Source organism: Stigmatopora nigra, chromosome 22 (assembly GCF_051989575.1).
Source record: "Stigmatopora nigra isolate UIUO_SnigA chromosome 22, RoL_Snig_1.1, whole genome shotgun sequence".
Lineage (NCBI taxonomy): Eukaryota > Metazoa > Chordata > Actinopteri > Syngnathiformes > Syngnathidae > Stigmatopora > Stigmatopora nigra.
In genome coordinates this window covers 1558395-1579652 of record NC_135529.1, presented here as the reverse complement: position 1 = coordinate 1579652, position 21258 = coordinate 1558395, and the positions used below count along the sequence as shown (strand labels likewise).

General features: G+C 37.6%; 1 protein-coding gene across 2 annotated transcripts in view; it reads left to right on the top strand.

Annotated features, from left to right (window-relative positions):
- Positions 1-21258, top strand: part of tspan9a (tetraspanin 9a) — a 114129-nt gene that overhangs the window by 29348 nt on the left and 63523 nt on the right. For both annotated transcript variants that reach the window (XM_077744820.1, XM_077744821.1), the window contains exon 3: positions 12447-12510. The gene's annotated coding sequence lies outside the window, so the exon portion shown is untranslated. The remainder of the gene's footprint in view (positions 1-12446; positions 12511-21258) is intronic.

The window sequence follows — 21258 nt, the reverse complement described above, 5'->3', positions numbered from 1 at the left end:
CAAAGTTACCTTTTTCTGATTGTAATAGTGGAGAAAAAAAGCCGGTATTTCCTTGAAGTGGCCAAACATTTATCAAGGTCACTATTACTTTGGCAACACAGATTAGATCTAATAGAGCTTTTTTTTGGTGGTTTATCCATTTTCAGACTGCTTCACAAAATTTTGCTTCAAGTGTATCTGTCAGTTGATCTATCTAGACTGCTTAGTTTTACCATTCAGTACAGCCATGGAAGCCCTTGAGCTCGAAAACATACAGTACTTAATACATCAGTAATATGCCCCCCTGCTGTGTGGTGCAGTTCCGGGTCCTGTTTTGCTAAATAACAATAAGCTTAGTTTGGCTTTGATGCTTGCCTTTTACGTGAATAACTTTCTGTCCATGTGTGTAAATGCGTGCCACAGGGAATTTCTGTGAATGCTGATAGACTGTGGGATGGATTGCAATTCTATAACGACCCTAACTCCAGCCCAAAGTGTAGGCTGTATTATCTGTTGTTGTACCGAGAGCAGACACTGACCGCATATCCCCAAAAAAAGATTATAAGAGGGAGCTACATTGTTAGACGAGTTATGTGAATGATTTTGATTATTTCCACTTTTTTTCTGCAGTCCATTAAAGAAAGACATATCTAAGTAAAATCCCAAAGGCAAGTTAGTTTTATATTAATTCTCAGCACAAATCTATCTTGGTTTTCCTGATATTCTCTCTTTATTCTCCTAGTTAACACACACAGATTACTTAGCAAATGAATAATTCTTTTTTTGTTTAGGTATAATGAATGGCATCAAGCGTTGTGCAGGCAACTTGGGAAGGATCTAAAAATTTTGATGCTCATCTTCAACTCAAATAGCCTGGCATTATTTTGTTTAGTGCTACAGTTTTATATTTTGTTATTAATTTGCGTCATCTCCTTACTATAACCTATTTCATTGTCATTAATAGTAAACTTGCTAGGCTTATGCCACGATGATGATGAACTACAAGAGCATAAAATGGTATCTTCAATGTTATCCCAAATTGGTGAATCATTGGGTTCCATTTTTCATCTCAATGATTTACATGTTATGTTCCCTAATGATGGATGCGATTGTACAGTTACACAATCAATTTTTTAATTAAATCCTCTCCTTCGTGTGATGTGTGCCACAGGAGGTATGCATACCACGCTTTGCATATAATCAAATGCGCAATCCACTATGCTGTTGTGAAACAACAAGTAATAAATAATGTGCGGCAATGGCCAAACAGTCACATCTTTGTGAATGCCCCTTCTTGATTGTTTTTCATCATCACATCTGACAGATATTAGGTCAAACATGTAATCACATGCATTGGTGTGTTTGAATGGAGTTTCAGTTGATGTTTAGAATTGTGTGCATGTGATTTAGTGTGTAAGTCTGTCCGTGAAGGCAAAGCAAGGATAGATTTCTGCTTGGCATCCATACAGATTTGTGTGCCGCCACAGTGAGGTAATAGGGCAGGCGCAATGGAGTCAGTATGTCTCTGGAGCGGATTGGTGTTTAATGTACAGTGCTGGAAATGTGAGGAGGGATTAATGGGAGATTTCAAACCTCAATGATCCAGGGTGTTTTAAATAGTAGCAGCGTTTGTGTGCCCCAGTACGCCTCTGTATGCAAAAGGAATCAAATATGCGACAATTAAATTGGGTCGTATGTTTCTGTTTGTTCATCTCCATAAAATATGACTTTCTAGTGTGGTATATAATCTAAATCAACGGTCAGTTCTATATTTGCAGGCCTATATTTCTGTATGTTTTCCCTTGATTCTACTGCGGTCCACATTTTCAATGATTTCTCATCTTCTTTCAATAGTCTTTGTTGAAAAATTATTTCTATAAATATTTTCAATAAAACTACTGCAGAGAAGATGTTGACACAGTTGCAATTTCAAAAAGCTGAAAATTTGCCTGAATAAAAGATTACGTGGTGAAATAGGTCTGGGACTGCTTTAATCTTTCCCAAGAGTACAGTAGATGTTTTTGTGTTGAAAGGAGTGGGATCAAGCCCTGCATATGATCTTATGGCTCATGTAGACAGACAGATGGGATTTCTGTAGAGACTGCTGAAAATGGATCTTAATGCGATGGATCATAGGATATCAGTGCTAGCCTTTCACCATAGATGTCCCACAAATGGTGACAATGACCTGGTTGGATTGGATACCACTGTGAGCTCGGATCATTGCTTGACCCCTACACTTAGTGTGAGGTGTAATTTTCTCTCTGTAATTATACAATCTGCTATGGGGAGCTACGATTGCTGAGTTTTATTTGCTCTGGACAGGATTGGAAACCTCACTGGCTGTGTGAAAGGTGGTATACTATGGTACCTTTAAACTAAAAATGATGAAGATCAAATAATAATGTTGCATTAATCACAATAATGAAAACTCAAGGAAACAAAGCCTTAGAATTCAGTGACGAATGAGGGTCGAAGGCACACAAATCAGGAACTCACCGCCAAAGCAAATCCTTCAGGCTTTGGGAGTTGTCTGAAGAGTGAATGAATTGAAAGAAAAAGAGGGAAAAATCTACTTCTGCTGATGTATTCCTTTTGTAGTTGTTGACTTAAAGGGAAACTAACCTCAAATGTTTAACTATACCTTTAAGTACAAGAAAAAAACATCATATTGTTGTGATATTCTGGCACAGAAACGTAGACCAGAAGTCTGATATTGTTGAGGCACCAGATGGCATTTCTGATCCCAAACCCCTCAGTCTGTCAAACCCTCTGAACCCATTTTACACTATTGAAAAAAAAGAAATTCAATGGTAAAATACTGGCATCTGTAGTTTCTAGAATGGTGTAAATTAAAATAAAAATGCTGTAGTTTTTTGTTAATTGTCAATTTCATGGTAGATTATTGTCATTATCATCATAATACGTGATTTGACACTATATGGCAAAAGAGCTTTAAACAGCCTATATTTTAAAAGCTCAATTTTGTATGTGTGTGAGCTAAATTTGGCCTGATGTCTCCAATTTCGGTGAATTTTTATGTGCATGTTCACTCGTAAGGTTTACTGTGTATTGTTGTTATTTTGGGAGTAGCAGTTGTCTTTGCCCCTCCTCCTCCAATCCCTCCATCCAAGAGGCAAGATAATGACTGACAAGGGCGCGCTTTGGGAGACTTTTCCTGTCCCATAGCAAGGCCCCCCCTATGTGGAGATCACAGAATAACCCAACCTTAAGAGGATTATCTAATGTTATGACATTGCAGGAAACATGTTATCATCTCCTTGTGACGATGAGCCTTCTTTAATTCCTCCACATAAGCGGACTACTAGCAGCTATATATTACGGAGGCCACACATCACCAGAAGTCATCGTGTACTACCTGTGATGGTTGATATAATATTTATATTAACAATCAATGTTGTTCAGCCACCAGATGGTTCATTGGGTCATTAGGTGTGTTTGTGAGTGCAAAGGGTTTTCTGTCTCTGTGTACTCTGCGACCAGGCTCAGTTGTAGTCCGCCTTTTGCCCGAATTCAATTGGAATAGACTCTAGCTCCCCACAACCCTGGAGAACTATAAGAGCTGTTGAAAATCAATGAATACATGTTGTGCTATCTGAGTTAGTCATTTGCTCCGATTGCAAATTGATTCATGCATTATCCATTTAACGACTGCATAAAATGCTGTTATTTCAGTGAAATAGCCATTATAGATGTACATCCTTTAACTTTCTTCTTGTAGACACCATCCAAAGTTCCTACTTTGTTCCCAGTGCCCAAAAACACTATATACCAGACTAAAATCTTTAATACGTGTTTTCAAATCTTGGGTGTCACAAGACTACACAATGGATTTCAGAGTTCAATGGTGAACGATGGAAGAAGATGAATCAAATATAATAAAGCAGGATGTTTCATAGAAGTCGAATAGACAGAATCAGAAAAGCCAATTTTGAAAATTTCCAGTTTCTTGTTTTGAGTGTATATTACTATGAGCTGCCATTCAGTTCACCATGCATGTTGTTTCTCTTCTTTTACTCTAAACTTTTTGATATCCCCTGCCTTTGAGACGGGTCTACCATTTGTTTTGAGTTTACTGTTCACCAAGGAAAAACCTTTCATCTTTTTCAAATTATATCTGGTTACTGTGCTTGTCATATTTACCCTTTGGCATCCTCTCTGCACTCTGGAAGCTGAGCTTCTAGTACCTTTCAGAATTCATCATTCATGGCCAAGAAGCAATGAGATTCATCAGAATATAACGCAACGCGCTTGCCACCCTCACAGCACTTCCCCCACCTGTGTAGTCCCGTTTGAGAGCCGGGTTGCCTACAGCCAACATGTCTGTACACTTACTTGTCAAGCTTTAGGCGGCTGCATTGGGAGTTCTGGCCTGTGCAAACTAAGGCCTTCTTAAAGATTGATTTATAGCCTGTACCGGACAAAATGGCTTTGGTCTGCGTTTTGGTGTGGTCTCCACATTTCTCAGCCAGACATATTGATGAGGATCATGCCTTTACACCAATAGTGTATTAAAATGAGGCAATAGGCAGACATGTGTAAAATGCATTTTGGAAGTGGCTTGGGGGAATAGTTTGAGCAGAGGCTTTATGGATATTCCAGAGAATTAAGAGAAAGCAGTTAGCATGTTTGACTTTTATATTGGCTTAGCGGCTCGGGAGCAGAGGCAAGGTTTGGTTAATGCGTCATGCGGCTTTCCACATATACACCAGCTTTTTGTCTGAGTCGTGCCCTTACACACTTTGTTCTCGTCTCCTCTTATTTGATGTGCTGTCAAGATGTTTCCCACTTAATGTGAAGGTTTGTGGATTAAAAAGCCGAGTATCCAAGTCCAATCCAACAACAGTTGTTGAAAACTATAATATAAGGGGTAACGGTATGTAGTTATGTATAATTAGATTTTCATCAGCAAAACGTGATCGCTTAGCTTCTATTCATTTGATTTCTTGTTTCTCTCTTTTTGTCTTGCAATTACCTGGCAAACAGTCGATGGTGCACCCTTTCTCTTTAACCAACGTCTGCAGGGATATGCTCCAGCTCATGTGACCCTTTAAGGATAGAAAATGGATGGATTGATGCTGTGACTATTTTTTTTATGTTCTCTTCATCCATCTGTACAATACTTAGACCACAGTGTATGGAGGCATTTTCATTAGATTCTTTCCATTCTTTGAAACCTTGCTGAATGAAATACGCTGAGCTCTATGGTTTGCGGCCATCATTTGCCGCCACGTTTTCTTCAACTGGACCACCAACACACACATGCGGCTCTCACACCTGTTTCATTGAGTACTCTCAGCAGGTCCACTGCCTGTCTGGTCAACGGCCAGCCAATCATTCACTGCCTCGTATTCAAATTCAGACAGTGTTCACCTCATTGGATAAATCCAAAGCAGACAGCTGGCCTCACAGTAACATTTTGGCCGACCTGATAATCATTGTTTTGTTCAAAAGCAAACATCCTGTATTTAGAGCAGGGGCTGATTCATCAGGTTAATGCCATAACTAAATATAGATTTCTTCTCTGATCAGATTCAGTGGAAATCATCTCACAGGTGGAGTGCTCCCTTTCACTCCAAATCCTCATGGTTATTTTTCAACCTAGCCTAATTTTTTCCCCTCTGTGTTATGTTTTGTTCTTCATAGTTACATTCCTATTTTTAAATATAGTTTAGCTATAACTAAATTTGCAAACATCTGAGATGCCTTTGAATTCCTCACACTAAAACTAAGCTTATTTCCTGGACTGTTTTTTCTTTGATTCCCACTGTGTCAGTGAAGTCTCAGGAAATGTTAATCCACAAGAATCCAATATTCTGAACTGTTCAGTACTAATAAAGAAGTTATGTCTAAATCTGTCACTAGTGGTGTAGCGGTGCATTCGCCCGATTTAAGTGCTGGCAGTGTTGGATCGATTCCCATTCAGTACTGTTTTTGTGGTTGTGAATGCTTTGTCTACCTCTGTTGTGACCTACAACCTACCTGCAACCAGTTTAGAGTATAGTCCATCATTCACCAGAGGTCAGCAGTGATAGGCTTCAGCACCCTGCAATCCTGACAAGCATAAGCTTGTGTTTAAATCCTAAAATCTGTGTATTTAAAATCCATACTTTGCTTGCACAGTATTCATTGCTTTCCCTCACTGTATTTTTCTTGCCCCCAAAAAGTTTGTTTTAGAGCCCTGAAGCCCACTGTAAATTCTGACCTTACTTTTTTCAATCTGTGCACCTCTGGTGTATCTTCACCTTCCAAGATGTTAGCAAAGGTCAAATGGATGAGATTACATGATTAGTAATTTTGTTCCTTTTCGCTTTGGTTTTCCTTGATGCCTCGTTTAACTGGATTACATATTTAAACTATGCTCTCATCAATTTATGAATCTAATATCTACATCTTTTTTTTATTTTTAAGTATTTTGTATACGCTATGTACAACATCTATGACATGACTAGTATGATTCATTTAGTTATGCTGTTATACATTTCTTTCCTGTCCCAGATGACAATAATTTTGGCTTGTTGAATATCATCCCATGTCTTTAGAACACTTGAGGGATTGTGATTTTGTGTTTTGAGCATTTTTATGCTACAGCCACATAAACAGCTTAGTCAACTGCATTAAAAAAAAAAGAAAGAAGAAACACTGTATTGTATTTGCATATTAATTGAATCCCTTCCCGCACATGGCTGCATTTGCAAAAGCAGAGCATGATAAATAAGTAATATGCTCAGCTGGCTTTCTCTGCTGTTTGGGGAGCTATTGGTGTTTTCCAGATTGTGGTCGAGGGATTGGAAACAGCTTTTCACACATAAGCACGGCTCCGAGGAATCATCTCCAATGTTTGTTTGACACACAGGAAAATTGATAATATTTCATATAGGGAACTGTGGAACTATTTAATTAGAATGCATTCTACTTTGTCATGGTTTAAAGTTACTGTCAAATCGGGAAGTGGGAGATGGGGGTGGGGTGTACTACTTTCATTTTATTGCAACACAGCTGAAAACAATACCAACCTGCTGGTCACACGTCTAAGGGGAACAGTTATGGCCAAAGGGAGAGCTGTTCTAGACTGGTTAAGTCAGTTACATTTCCTCAGTCCAGGTGTTAAAGTTTTTAAGCCCTCGAGTCGAAGCCCCAAAAACCTCTCAATTAAATATAACTCCAAATGTCAGTGCCTGTTGTTCATCACCAAATCCGTCGGGAAGTTTCAGACATTACCTCGACATGGACTGAATCGGGCAAAGTTGTGAATGATCACTTTTTCCCCCCAGATTTAAGTGTTCAAGCTGGTTAACCTATGACATATGTTTGCTCGTGATGGATCAAAACAGATTGTTTCTAAAATAAAGTTTCTCAAGAATAACCGGAAAAATTATTTCCTAGCATCTGGGTTTTCTTATATGTGGTATATGGTCTCCGGACATATCCTGCCAACTCATACAATGGAAATTTGGATGATATTATTGACCCCGCCCCTCACACAAACCCCCAAAACTAAAGGAACATGGCAAGTCTGCAGAAAATGCTTTCAGTGTGCCATTGAAAGATTTTGAATGCGTGTAGTTTGGGCTACTTGTGTTCTTCTTGACTCCTAAAATCCCTTTTCTTTGGTTGACTCAAACTGTCAATAGGAGTGAGTGTCTCTTTACCGTTTATTTCAACTTTTGCCAAAAATAAACTATAGTATGCGATTCACTCAAGATAAAAGGCCATGTATAAAATGGATGAAGGGTTACAAGACGGCTCACGCTCTTAATTGTGCGTAAATAGCTGCAACATTAAATTTTCAGCAATGTTCTATCAACATTTCAGGTCAGATCATTTCTGCCATCTGGAATAAGATGTTATCAGGTAGCTGAGGTCCTTTTTCTTCCAAATTCTCTTTGAAATACAGTCCAAGTACTTGTGCTTTTCCAACAATTACCTTACTCTTCGCTTTTGAGGTCCACAATATATTATAATTGTGAATTTTTTGGGGAAAGTACAGAAGTCACGATCATTCGTTTGCATGTGCAAAGGTACTTAGCTGAGCTTTGTTGTTTTTGTTTTCAAACGAAGCCGTCGCTCCATTTAGGTGTCTCTTTGTTGTTGTTTAATAAATACAAGGTACATTAACTTACTCAAAAACAGCATCATTTGTCCACCATACTCCCAATGTTCATTATCTAATGGGCTGCGATTCCATTAGTTTTGATGCGAGTTTTAACAGAAGCCGTCTTTAAACTGGTCAGTCAGCACTCTACTCTGATTGTCCCATTTTCTGATTGCTTACCAGTCCTCCACATCGAATTGAATGCACTGAAGTAGCGATAATATAATAAAGAATTATAATGGCTTCTTAATTTTCTTATCTTCATTCACGATATCAGTATGCACATTGTTTCTAAGGTCATATAATAAAGCAATGCAAATTATAATATGCAATATGTTTTAATGTGTTACCAAGCCAGATGCTAGATAATTGATGTTATCTGCTACAGCCCTGAGGAGAATTGCAGTATATGAACAGAAATAAATTTCACATCATATGGTGCCTATTAAGTACATAGAACCCACCCAGCGTGCTCGGAAACCACAGACTTAGAAAGTAGCATAACCTTACAGCACTCATGACAGCCTTTGCCGTTGTTTCATAGAAAATTCCTTAGATCTTAATGCTTTAAATATTTATTTCCAAACTTGCTCCAAATAAAATAATCCGGAACATGGCACACACAAATAATGGAAAGGATGTCTTTTCTGTGATGGAATAGTTTCTGGAAGACACATTATCTCCCATTGATGTCTAGTCAGAAGACAGCAGGCCCAATTCAATACAAAAAAAATAGTGAAACAAAAACTGAAGGCATTATTGCACTGTAGTTTTCATATGAACATATTAGTTCAAATACATATAAGGAAGAAATTTTAAAAAGCGTTCCCTATAAAGGATTTTAATTCTGTATCATTAACTTGAATTGTGAAACTGATCCAACCCTGGTTTAAGAAAATGTAGTAAATATTTGCATTGAAATCTGAACATTTTTTGTGGTGGCTTCCTCTCTTTAGTGATTGCATTATTGTCTTTTTAAATTGTTTTCATATCCTTTCAATTAACAGTAAGTAATTGCTGTTTGAAGACAACGATCCTACTTTTGTTATTTTTCTTTGCACCATTATACAAACAATTGGATTTGTTAAAAATAAACTTAGATCAATTAAGAAAATCATTGCATCCAATAGTTTACTGTAACTACCAGGAAATTACTGTTTTGTTTCTTTTTCACACTAATTATTTCTAATCAATTTATTATTTTTTTAAATGCAAAAGGTGGAATAATTGTCATTTTATCATCTATATTTATCCTGCTGTTTAAATTTCTTGTTTGATGCTAGACAATATATTTTGTCTTCGATTATTTTTTTCTCCATGTTTTCTACTACTTCCTCAGCAGTCTCCTTCAAAATATTCTTGAGAACTCATTTCATTTTCTGAACCGCTTTATCCTCAATAGGACCGCGGGGGTGCTGGAGCCAATCCCAGCTGTCTCCGGGCCAGAGGCGGGGCACCCTGAATTGGTGGCCAGCCAATTGCAGGGCACAAGGAGACAAACAACCGTTCACACTCATACGTACCTAGGGGCAATTTTGAGTGTCCAATCAGCCTATCATGCATGTTTTTGGAATGTGGGAGGAAACCGGAGTTCCCGGAGGAAACCCACGCAGGCCCAGGGAGAACATGCGAACTCCACACAGGTTGACCGACCTGGACTTTAAACCAAGACCCCAGAGCTGAGAGGCCGACACGCTAACTACTCACACTAACCACTCACGCCACCGGCCCGCCTTCTTGTTGACATATCTTTGTTATTTGTTATGTTTGATGTGGATATCTGCAGTCTCCATTTGCAAATTTTGAACGATTCCTGCCGAAGGCACAGCTTCTTTGTGTTTGATCAAACTTTGCAAATGTTGTTTTTTTTTTACTTCCTTTCCATCTCTGCACTGTTTGATATCCATCCAGCGTCATTTGAAACGAATTGTTTGATGTGGCAAGTAAATGATCACATGCTACATTCACTTGATAGAATTTAAAGATTGGGAGCATGTAAACAAAGCTACAGAATTATGACATATACTGACTGCTTTTGAACGCGAGTCATTTGCCTGCTACGTCTTAAAATATTTGCTAATGATGTGATTGCCTCGAGTTCAAACATTGGGGTAAAATGCATCTGTGAAACTGACAATTCCAGGATGTAGAAAATGGAAGAAGCTTTCCCATTTCAAATGGATTTAACCTATATTGACGTTGCTGGCACTGAAACATAATCATTCACTACCATCCCCGCCTGCTCAAAGAGTCTGAATGTCTATAGCCATCAATGGCATCCAATTAATTCTCAAAAATTCCCCAAGACGAAACCCAACATGTTATGTCCCAAAACTTTAGTCCACACGATATGTTCTTGTAAAGGACTCGTTTTATATTACACCTCACGTAATTAAGGGTAACGGACCTGTAAATGACCTGGCACTTTGACAGAAAGGTAGCGAGCCCATGAAGCATGAAAAGCTGCAGAATCCAAGAGGTACATCACATTTTCCTCAATCCTACATTCTAATTTTATGCCAGAACATTCACACACATTTCATAGTAAAGTAGCTTCTGAGGTTGCGGTTGGTCCCCAAGATGACCACATTGGCATTTAGATACAAAATGCTGTATTACACAGCCACTTATGTCTCAGAATGCCAGGCTTTTTGTTATGTAAAACCACTTTGGCACCGGCAATTGTGGATGTTCCATCGACCACATGCATAGTTAAATGTGTTCTGGGGAACATGAATGTGTTTGGGAAGATTGATGGATGTAACCCTTTTAGCCATTAAGACTAGTTTGTTTATTTTTTTGTTAGGGTCGTACAAGCCCTACAGACTACTTTCAATCTTCATTCACCATTTGGAAAGCCTTGTTATCTTTCAATTTGACTTTAAGTAGCTACCCTGCAGTCATCAATATCTTATTAACCCTTCATACTGTGTTTCCAATCATCCAAATGTCACATTCGGAGGTGGTTCACGTTAGAATGCATTGTCATATCACGTCATTACTGTAAAGTAGTGAACATTAACTGACGGTCATAAAGCATCACATAACTCCTGATTCTCATGTGATGACAGTGTAGTTGAAATGATAGTAGTAATCATTTTCTTCCATTGCTGTTCATTCATGTAATACAATTATTTCAATAGTGCATAAATCAGGTAGAGAACGTGCATTCATATGTTTCTGGTTGATTACATTTTGGCATATTTTGACTCATTCTACAAAATTTGCAAACTGTCTTTTCTCATAATTGAGCGCTTGTGTTTCTCTTGGACAAATAGAATTCATTCGCTCTGAATTTCTGAACTTTGCAATTTTTCTTTCATTATAAACTTTCCTCGCTAAATGTTCGGTGCTGGTTGAGAGAACAAACACATTTTTTGGTGAGTGAAGCCAAGTACATCAGGCAGAAAACTTAAATATGCCTTTTTCAGCCTGTCTTGACTGATAATTTCCTCACTTCAACAAGCTGTGAATTCAATTTTCATGGAAGACATTTTCAAAGTGCACACTGTCACCTCAAAACTGTTGGAAAGAAAGTAAAGAGCTACCATACCCTGGCTCATATCTATAATATGGACAGAGGTTTTGATACTGATTTATGCATGATTATAGTTTGTGTTGAAAATCTTTGTTTCAATCTAAGAGTTATTCATAGCCGGGAATACTAACAATGGACCATTCCTCTTGAGCAAGTGGTTCCAACATCACTTACGACTAAGAGATCCAAAATCACAGCGGTGGAGAGAGATTGCTGTCATCGTCTCCACCTTGGGGCTTTTAGTTCTCAGGGTGCTATACAAGGGTTTCAAAGTGTTCAAACATTTTCCTGCTTGCAAATTCATTGTGAGTGTTACTCTGTGTCTGCGGGGATCACTGGGAATGTGTGTGTGTGACTTGCTGTGTTTTAGGATAAGAATTTGTGTTACAGAGTACACATGAGGCAGGCAAAGTGAAGCTTCAAAATGTGACAGTGTGGGACCCTCCAGGCACTCAGGAAAAAGTCACGTGATGCACGTCGACCCGTGATAACACACAATGTATTCCTCAATGACTGAAAGCAAGGCACTCGTGTCACTCGTGAATGGTTTTCAGGACATTTCTATTTAGCGAGCCGTTCACCAAAAGGCAATTAAAGTGAAAGGTATTGAAAGAGAGCATACCTATTCACTAAGTGTCAAACTGAATTACTCGTTCTTTTCAAGGCTGTTCTTTTTAACTTTGACTGTTTGTTCTAAGCCACAAGACAGCGGGAACATCATCTTTTATCACCACAGCGATTGGATAGTAGAAAGTGTTCAAAGAAGATGAGAAACCAGCTGGACTTTATGTTTTTCTGTTTTGTGTGTTACAGGAAAGACAAAGACAAAGGCGGAAAGGGAATCGAGAGAGGCAGGCTCAACTTTGACACTCTAAAGGTAACAGATTGAGAGAATCAGGACATGTTCAGCCTCTATATACACCTGGTACAAGTATTCTATTCATATGTTTAGTGTCAACAATTCCCTCATAAAGGTTTACACATTAAGAGTATTGCAGCTTTAATTTTCAAGTGATTTTGGGTGAGAATGAGTCAGTTTACAGTTTTGTTTCATGATTTCTTAACTTGTGTGTATGTAACTATGTATACAAACAAACAGACACCTTACACACATCCTACCAAAAACATTATGGCCTTAGCGAAGCTAATAAAAGTTATTTTATTACTAACATTCTAAGAATGGACAGCCTAAAGAGATTTAGTTTCCGTCAGCAGAGAAATCTTGTGAAAGCTTGTCAAAATTGTTCCACTGAAAATTCTATTCCCTCTTACGCTGCATCACATTCATGCTTTCAGACATTTTTAAAACTCATATAACTCTGGCTACCTTAAATGAACTTAGTAAAACTGTAGCACGCTGCACTCAAGCCACTAATACTCTGGCACGTAAGAAAGCCAGCACTAGTCATCCAAATATCGGTATATCTCTGTGAGCAGCTCACATTCATGCTGGAGTAGTCTTGTCAAGTTCCTCGGAGGGTTTGGTGCTTCACTAAGCTGACGTGTTAACGTATTTCGAAAAGGGCAAAGATGCGGTTTTGAAGATTTGAGAGTCAAATAGCAAAATATGAACTATAAAGCACATCTAGTCCTTCAGTTTTTGTGATATGCACTTCACAGAGCATTTGATGTTAATTTGTTTTAATCTCCACTCCTCATCCAGGTAAGAAAAATAGAAACTTATTTTATAATTCTGATCATAAAATAAACATTTCCTACGACATAATAGTTAGTAGCTTAAGGCTACTCTTTTTTTCACTCACAATCACTAGTGGATGGTTTTACATTGAATTATATTATAAGTACATTAAATTAGTATAATTTGGTACACAATCTTCAATACTACTCTGACAGCCACACACTGTTTATAGACACAGCAACATTCTCTGTGCAGTTTTTACCTTGTTGAAAGCATGGGTAGCTATAACTTTATAATGAATACTTTATGAAGCTATTAGAGTAGCTTTCTGTAAGGCTCGCTGGTGAAATTGAAGTGCAGCAAAGCATCTTTACTACGTTACTGGCCGCTGTCACTCAAGTCATCAACCTTGGCTACTAGAGACGGTTGTACACTTAACACACTTTCACATTTGTCATTTTGGATTCAGCCATTCATCCATCCATCCAAGTTATAGGGATAGTGGATATACTGTGACACTCAGTAATCAAGGTGAGAGAGAGAGAGCCATCTAGGGATGCTAGTTTGAGCCATGAAGTAATCCATGAACATAGAGACAACCTTGCCCCAACAGAAGGTAAGCAAGTCATCTCCCTTGCAATGATGAGACAGCTGGAACATACTCATTAATATCATCACGGTATAGAAGTATTTCGATCTTCAGTAGGGCTAGAAGGAATCCTGTCAACCCAAATGATTTGTAGGCTTTGACTGCAGGATAAACTTATTTGGATTGTTCTATATTTATGGCACAGCAAAATTATACAAAATACAATGGATCTCAAAAAAGGATATTAAGTTAACCTGATCAATGAATCTTGAAAATTGAAAATTTGATACATGTTGAATGATGATGTTGTCAAAAAGCACTTCTCGTTTTGAACCTTTCTCCAATACTGTAAAAAAAAAGTAGCAAAAAAGATGACATACACTTTTTTTCTTTCTCCGAGCCCCAGTATTATAAACTAGAATATCAGTTTTGTTCTGGTTGAGATGTAGGAAATTCTCTTTTATCCAGTACATAATTTAAAATGAAATGTGAGACTGCGAAAACGTTGCAAATTGCGACATGAACACGTTATAAAAAATGTCAGCTCTTAAATTGTACCGCCGGGAACACAAGGCAACCTGTGACCTCCTAACAAGGAGTTGTCGCACATTGTGACATAAACCTCTGTGCTAGTGAGATAATATTCAAATAAGTAAAAAGAACACTTGTAAGACCCATGTATGGCACAATCTGTTTAAAATGTATATTGTGGTTAATACCCTTGATAGTGTTGGAATGAAATACTGCGTCGTCTTGGCATTACAAAGGACACATGAAATCTTGTGTTAACCACATTCACTAGAAATTGTTTTGGCAAAAGCAAGAAACTATATGGAAAAATGGTCATTGGCCTCATGCTGAAGACATGGTGGTGTGTTATTGTACTCTGGAGTTGTTAATTCCTGGTACCTGTGGGCAAGCCTTGTAATGAGTATCCCTTAGGTCTGCACCAGAGTCTGCTCTCACGGCTGCATAAAGTGTAGACACACGGATTGAGAGTCGTGGCTAATGGAGGTCCTGGCACAAAGCCCCCATCCACACTGTAATCACAGCTCTGCCTGGCTCTGAATGTGCAATGTGCTGAGCAGGGATTTCTCTTATCAGGCCAGCCATATAATACAGAGGCTCGGCTCAATCCTATCCATTAATCCTCACAGGTGCACCAAGGATCAATCTCTAGTGAGAAACTTGTACACTGGATACTTTCCTTTGCTGCGATCGTGTCGCTTTACCATTCAGTAGACATTCATCTTAAACCTTATTTAAGAACCTTTGATTAAAAAAACTAATAAATAAATAAATAAACACCAGGTCGGTTCTTAATGTACCTTTCTGAAGGTTAGGTAGTTCTTTTAATGTGTTAAAATTACTTGATCTAGAAATGCTTGCTTCTCACAGAGTAACAGCTATCATATGCATGGATATAAAATGAGTCATGTACAGTTTATCCATTTGATTTTTATAATCATTTGAAAAACTGAAAATTAGCTGAGTTTTAATGGGATATTTATATGTACATATACACACAGACACACACACACATACACAATATAATCCCTTCCTCTGCTTTCCAAATAACTTATTCATTTAAGTGCATCAAAGTCATGCTGTTTTAATACAAATCAACATTTGTTTCACTCAGCAAAATAACATATCCTGGGTAATAGGTTTGCCAGGTTAAGATAAAGTGTTTTGGGCAATTTGAACATTCTAAATAACATATACGACATGCATAAAAAATACAGGCAATTGCAACACACTGCCTCCTACATGTATAAAAAGTTACATTTCAACAAATGACTTAAAACCATTTTTCTTTTTGTCGATGTGCTTTACCCCCAGTGCACATTTCCTTTCGCTGTTATTAGCTTGCTACATCATTATTTCATTGGCTTGTCATGTCCGATAGAAATGAAGTGTTGTGACACTAAATCCCCATTAAAGCAGTTAGAATCTTACTCAGAATCGACTTTAATATGAAATAAAATTATACATTTATGGTTGTGATGTTTTAAATTTGAATAGAAAAATAGAAATGCAGGGTGTACAGATGTTCACACCCATGCATTCAGTTCATCATTGTATCCCTTATGTTAAAGCCTTCAATGTCACTGCCTTGCCTTGAGCTTTAAAGCAACATAAGGAAACATTCCTCATGTCGCAACATTGACGCATTAAAGATCTTCCATCTCAGTGGATGTTGTCATGTAATCCAGATCAGTTTCCTGCCAGCCGCAATATATGCCCAGAGGCTTGTTCAATATAACTTTAAATTGTCCCAAATGTGTCAAGGATACTACAGAGATAGTCACATTGCCAAAGTTTTTTTAATTATTATTATTTTTTTTTTAGAATTAAAGAACTATTTTAAAATTGAAGCAATTCTAAAAGCAAAAATAGCATCTCTTATGGGATCAAGTTATGACAGAAGCACATTTAAACTGACAGAATAATGCTCATCTGCTATCTTGCTCTGTATTATGGTGTGCTTTTTTTTTTGGCAAGATACTTAGCCTTGGGCATTTTCTTTACATATATAAGCTATTAAAGCACATACAGTTTATTTTATATTCTCTTTTTAGCGTATGCAACTGGGACTGACATTTTACCTTAGCTGATATACATGTTAATTGTGTAGCCGAAGAAAGAAGTTGACTGTAGTATTTATTTGGTACTGACATTTCCACTGATGGAGTAGCGGTGCATTCCCCTATATTTGTCCCCACTGCTAAAGTCAACTCACGGGAAATGTTTATTTACAATATTTCTCAAAAGAATGCAATATTCCAATGGCCATTAAACGTGGCTTATAGATGTATTTTCATGCATTCGAGTCACCGTGAGAAAATAAGCTTTGTGTGCACTTGGAAACGAGAGCGAGATAAAAGTTTCCAAAGCTGGAAAGTCAACCTTGCAGCCCTGTTTTAGCTGCCCAAAGGGCATAAGAAGAGAGAAGATCTAAAAGTTTAAAGTAAATGTGAACTTCCATTGTAAGTGCTAAAAACTGCACAAAGCCAACACATCCACATCCAATTCTTTAGTGCATTTGGGAAATTCATGCTACTAAGTATTTTGTTTAGGCCAAGGCAACTTTCGGTTTTGGCACTATAGTTTTGGTTCAAAAAAATATTTTGGACCAAAACCTAATTTTTATTGTCATTTGGGCTGATAGTTTTCATCTACCATATTTTTGGCATATCTCTCATATATGCAATCCAATTTGTAGGTCTGAATTTGAGTGTTTGTGCCCTGTGATTACCTGGCAACTAGTTTAGGCTGTAGCCTGCCTCCTGTTTATCGGCAGCTGGGAATGACTCCACCATCCCTGCAGTCCTTATGAAATTATATATAATATGTAGTACATTTTTTAAATTCACGCTCATTTTTCCTTGTAAATATGTGCTTTACAATTCATCCATCAAGCCGTTTAATAATGACATGGCCTATAAATTCCTTTTTTTTTATGTTAGTCCAATTGCACGGCAATGTGTCATCTTTTAAATATTACATATTGGAAACCCCATTTTTGAAGTTACTATTATTCATTCTGTGTGTCGAGACATTTTGACTTCCTGCAGTCTGAGTGCAATCACATTGCATCACTGCTGCCATGAACAAACTAGATAGAGATATCATAACACAACACAAATCAACATTACTGGCAAACGTGACAGGCTGTCATTGCCTCTGGTGTCTGGCTACATTTTATCAACCTGTATATTTGCCGCAGAATTGAAATTACAATGACAACAACTAATAAACCATAACAATGTAAAAAATAAATAAATCTAAAATGTTAAACCAATAGCTCAAAAATGCTCTCGGTTATGGATAGTTAAAACAGGAAATTTAATGAAGTGCACTGCACTTGCTCTATAATAATAATGTTTTCTCAGCACTTGCTTCCATTTTTTTCTCACCTCATGATTAAGAATACCACAGAAGACAAACCTAAAATAAAAAGGTTGTCCCACTGTGTCGTCTCCGAAAGTTGATGACATTGGCTGTGCTTTTCCCAAGGTCAATGATTTGTTATTAAAAAGGATATGTTGATGATTGCTGATCTTGAACATTTTTTGCACAAATATATAGAGTAGAAGGATAACGAGCTTTTAAATAACTAAAGTCATGGTCTGTGGAAAAAGTGAGTATCAAAAACTATGCTAGTGGTAGAATAAAACTTGAGCAGAGGGTAGTGTTTTATTGCAAAGCTCAACCTCAGTGAAATGTTTTTCAAACATTTTAATCCCATAATTTTACATTATACTTAATTTGTGACTTTAATGATCCAACCATTGTATTGGTATGGCTTGTAGGGCAGGGGGAAGCTATTTCCGGGTTGTGAGCAATTCTTGGGGAGACCTCGTGGTCTTAAGAGTGATGTACGTATAATTGATGGATGAGTGGAAGCAACTGGTTCCACCTTCGCTCAGTGACCCTTTTAGCACTTTAATTTGGAGGAAAGGGAAAACTAATCAGGTTAGAAATTGCAATCATCTTTTTCCTCTTTGAAAGTGTATTCATTTAAATGCTTATTTTCGGATATGAACGCACGTACACTGTAGATACTATGCATAAATGAATGTTCATGTTCAAATCTTTATCATCTTGGTTTTTGGGTAAGGAAATCGATTCTGAAAGGTCACGGTTTATCTTGATTAACCTTACTTAATAAGGGAGATGTTTTTAGAGTGCTGCAATGTAATTTTATTACATGCAAACTCTGAGTTTAACAAAAAGGTGATAACAACAGGGCAGTCAAGTTCAGGGTCGACACGGTCTCAACAGTTAACTTGGAAAAAGTTCACCCAGCTGACTTCTTAGCCATGCCACAGGTTGGTTTGATGATACTTTTGGCTCTGACCTGATACCAAATTAGCTTATACCTTCCGCTATTTAACCTCTGCGCTATATATAATTCGTCTACTATATGAGAGTGCTCCGAAATCGTAGACACAAAATTCAGTCTATACTTCACCAGAAAATTGATGTTTTTGATGAGATTACAAATCAAGAATGTGTTTATTCGATGGTGTTTTTTTTCACAAGTGCTTTTCTACTTCTAATAATTCATGAGGCTTTGAGTACACATTCTGTAATGCTCTCTAAGTACACCCATCCTCAAGAGTTGTTGATTGAAGGATCATTTCTGCCAAGGCAGACAATCTTTGGCTTATTTTTCAACATTAAAATTGATCTGAGCTAAAAGAAAGCAGAAGAGGATAAAGAGGCTATTTGCAATATTATGCTGGAATAATGACGACGGCGAGTGGGATGTTGCCTGCCTTTTCTGAATGTAACAATCAGGGTCGATTGGCAAGATTTATTTCCATCTAAAATAGATGAGTCACAGTTTCAAAATGCAGAATTTGGAATTGCTATATGATAGTTGTTTTTGCAAACAATCCACAAACCGCCAATGACTGTTGTTATTACCATATGCAAGGAAGAACAGGCTCATAACATTTTCACTGCCGGTGCTTAACTCTGTGGGCACATTTAGCTTTTATTTACACAAAAAAAATCCATTATCTCTTGTTCTCAAACTCTTTTTTTAAGTGTATTGTAATGGGAGGTATTATAATAATGCGTAGTGACTGACAATGTAGAGTGGAATTATTATTTTTTTCTTTTGATTTTCTGAACCGCTTTACTCATTGGGTCGCTTGGGGTGCTGGACCCTATCCCAGCTGACTTCGTTAGAAAACACCCTGAATTGGTCGCCAGCCAATCGCAGGGCACAAGGATATAAACAACCATTCTTGTTAACACTCATACACAGGGGCAATTTAGAGTTTCCAATCAATCTACCATGCATATCTTTGGAATATGGGAGTAAACCGGAGTACCCGGAGAAAACCCACACCGGCCTGGGGAGAACATGCAAATTTCACACCGGTGAACCGACCTGAATTTGAACCCAGGACCCCCAATGTGAGGCCGACATGCTAACCAAGCACTCGCCCAGCGTGGAATTTGCTTTGATGATAAAAGGTGAGCCTGCTCCAGATTGGTGATTTTATGTGCATGTGTGTGTGTGTGTGTATGTTGGGGGTTTGTTCTGTCCTTTTTCTAAGCAATTAAGATTTGTGCAGATTTACCCACAAACACAATGGCATGGCAGATGCCTCTTTAGAGGGGGTGGCACTAATCCTTACCAGGATACTAATGTTAAATATAATAGTGCAGCTTTTTGTCACTGTTTTACACTAGGCATCAGAGTTTCTGTCCATGCACATATGCAGCAACAAAGGACCTTTTTACAAATGATCGCTTCATTTTTTATGCGGCGTGCTTCTTTAATTAAAACTATCATGGCCAGTTCAAGCGCACATGACATGTGGGACATTTGCTACTAAGGACATACCATTGTGTGGGGAAGTGAGACCAGCTGGTATATTTGGAGATTAACCCCATTTAGCCTTTTTTGTTCACCTTTTGCCTGTAAATTTCCAATGAACCATCGGATTCAACTGCACAACAAAGAATAGTCAACTTTTACAGGGAGAACTGGAAAATGAAATATATGAATAATAATAAAATAATGCCATTCAGTACACGTTGAGCCTCAACAATGGCTGAACTATTTGAGATACGTGGAACACAAACTTGCTCATTAATGGATCTCAGCAGACTGAATTAGACTTCTTGGGAGTTAAATGAACAGTCAGGTGTTACCATCTGGATATTGTGGGGGGGTTGATGGTTTCTCTTTACGCCCGTCTAAGTCAAACAGGAAAAATAAATGCAACCAACATCAAAACCAAAAAATCCGGAGTCAGTTAAACTCCCCGTTAAGTTGCTTTGAGATCACTATTTTTATTTTTTTAACTCCATTAAAAGCATCAAAATATACAGCATCTCATTGTCTTCCATTGAAAGAATTGGAGAACCTTGTAAGAAAGTTAATTTAACAATTTTCTTTTTGGTGTACTATAAAACAATACTATGTCTTTCAGTAATTAAAACGTGTCCTGTGTTTGCCAAGTTTATAATGACAATGTTTATATCGGATTAAAACCAATTCAACAATCAACCACTTGACGTGTCAAAATGAATGACACTATGTTGATTGATCTTCAGATTCTGAGATCAATACCTTTGAAGTCAAGCCAAGAATAGAGAACAGGACACAATTCAGTCTCACAGTTTTTTGAAAGGTCGGTTTTGAAACATATTGGCTTCAGGAGGATTTTTTGACCAATGGTTTCTAGTTTGTGATTATTTATCAAGTATTGTAATCACCTTTAGCATATGTACATAGCAACCAAAGAACATTTTAATGAACCCCACCTTGTGCCATATTCCAGCAAATGTGAATAGTAAAACCTTTACTATACATCCGCGTCTTCGTTTCCATATTTCAATTGATTTTAGAAAATAAGGATGTGATGGGT